Raw genomic sequence first — 2354 nt, 5'->3', positions numbered from 1 at the left:
AAAAAAAAAAAAAAAAAAAAAAAAAAAAAGAGTAACATATACGTATATATATTGAAGTTAATATTTATATACAGTAACATTAAATTAGAAGATTGCAAAATTATGAGTTTTAACCTAAGCTTATAAAAAAAAAAAAAAGAAACAAAAAACAACCTTTTTTTTTTTTACGGCGGAGGGGGGTCAAACAATTATGATAAAATATGGGTTTTTTAAAATATCTGATTATATTATACTATATATGTGTTTTCTTTAATAACGTAAGAAAAAACAAACAACCTATTGAGTGTTTGAGTTAATAGATAAAAAAAATAAATATATATAATTATGTCTATTTTTTGTTATAATTTCATAAAATATATATTACTACATATGTATATGTGTATATACTTACATATGTGTGTCCAACCCATATGGCTTATTATTTTTTTTTTTTTTTTTATTTTTTTTTTTTTTTTTATAGTATGGTGTAAAGTGTGCTGCAAACAATCGACTAATCGAAAGTCTGGATGAAAACATTTTATTGGCTTTTTTATTATCTGTTCAACTGAAAATTCCAGATACGTTAGAGTTGGCACCTACTAAAATAAAATATGAAAAAATATTTATTGATGTTATAAAATTATTAAGGGAAGAAATACAGATAACAGAAGAAACGGAAGAAACTCAAAATTACAATATACAGGATATGAAAGCAGCTCTTGATGGGGTAAAATTTATTTTATTTCATACGTTTACTCGTGTCTGTCACTATATATGAAACACATTATGACACATCCTTCTTCATTTTTTTTGTCATTTTTCTCACTGTTCTTATTTTTTTGTCATTTTTCTCACTGTTCTTATTTTTTTTGTCATTTTTCTCACTGTTCTTATTTTTTTTGTCATTTTTCTCACTGTTCTTATTTTTTTTTTCATTTTTTTTGTCATTTTTTTTGTCATTTTTTTTGTCATTTTTTTTGTCATTTTTCTCACTGTTCTTATTTTTTTTTTTATTTTTTTTTTTATTTTTTTTTTAGTTCACTAAAATATTGGGTTTTTTTAAGGCAGGGGGGGGTTGCAAACAATAGGTACCTACAATGGCTAGGCAAAGATTTTGAAAATTGCCTGTTTAAAAACACAGAATGTGAAAAAATAACGTCGAAAAATTGTGTATTATCCGCTATGGATATGTTACCATACCAAGTTGTACCAACTAATTGTATCGATTGTGTTGTATATGCATTAAAATATGCATCCCACGCAAAACAATTACTATTACAATTATCTAACATTCAAGTGTGTAATAATGAAAAAAATTTAAAATTAATGAACTATAGCATAGATATAAGTTTAGTTAGAGAATATCAATTATATGAACGAGTTTTATCCAAATTAAAAGTATCTAAAAATTTGAAAAGTAAAATATTTATTATTAATATTCATAATGCTACTAATTTGATAAATATGATAATTGAAAACAGAATAAATGATTTTTTTAATGAAATTAATAATGCAATTATTAATATTATAAAAAAAAGTGTTGTTCTTTTTTTAAAACCTTTAAACGATGATGAAAATTTTCTAAAACAAAAAAAATATTAGAAGATAGAGGTAAAGATATTACTTCTATTATAGAAAACTCGTTAAGAATAAATATTAATGGATATTTATATAAAGAAAATAGAACACGTACAATAATTCGAGAGAGAGACTTTAGTTTATTTTTTTCAAATGAAATTTTACAACAATGTAAGTCCTTATTAAAAGAAAATAGATTAATAGTTCAAATTGAAATTGTAAATAATGTTGTTATGTTTAATGATGAACAGTTCAGTATTATGAGTGATATATTTTACGATGAGAACAATAAGCAAAATGCTAACATATATAATGATGTTCAAGATACTGATAGTGCTAGTAGTGGTAATAATAATGTTAACGACAATAATAAATATGATGTGGATAAATCTGATGTGGATATATCTGATGTGGATATATCTGATGTGGATAGAACTTATGTGGATATATCTGATATGGATAGAACTTATGTGGATAGAACTAATGTGGATAGAACTAATGTGGATAGAACTAATGTGAATAATAATGTTGACGATGTTGTCATTTTGCCCGAAACTGGAGAAAAAATATTAGGATATGTAGAACTAGAACTTACCTTAAATCCCTATTTAAAATTTAGTGACTCCCATTATTTAGTAAGTGAAGTGTTGTATAAAAAAAGTTTTTATGATGAAGACAATAGTACATATGATATTTTTTCATATAATGATTATAACCAGGATAGATATTTTTTAACTGAACAACATTTTTTTATTAACGATATAACTGGAAATGTCGACAATAATAATACGGAGGAG

General features: G+C 23.8%; 1 long non-coding RNA gene across 1 annotated transcript; it reads left to right on the top strand.

Moving 5' to 3' along the window:
- The first annotated feature begins 170 nt into the window (after positions 1–170).
- On the top strand, positions 171–1439 carry LOC113222364. The gene is made up of 3 exons (XR_003308364.1): positions 171–257; positions 461–706; positions 1017–1439. It is a non-coding gene; the product is annotated as an uncharacterized LOC113222364 (long non-coding RNA).
- Positions 1440–2354: the final 915 nt, after the last annotated feature.

This window comes from Piliocolobus tephrosceles, unplaced genomic scaffold (assembly GCF_002776525.5).
Source record: "Piliocolobus tephrosceles isolate RC106 unplaced genomic scaffold, ASM277652v3 unscaffolded_30773, whole genome shotgun sequence".
Classification (NCBI taxonomy): domain Eukaryota; kingdom Metazoa; phylum Chordata; class Mammalia; order Primates; family Cercopithecidae; genus Piliocolobus; species Piliocolobus tephrosceles.
This window is presented reverse-complemented; position numbering and strand designations above follow the sequence as displayed.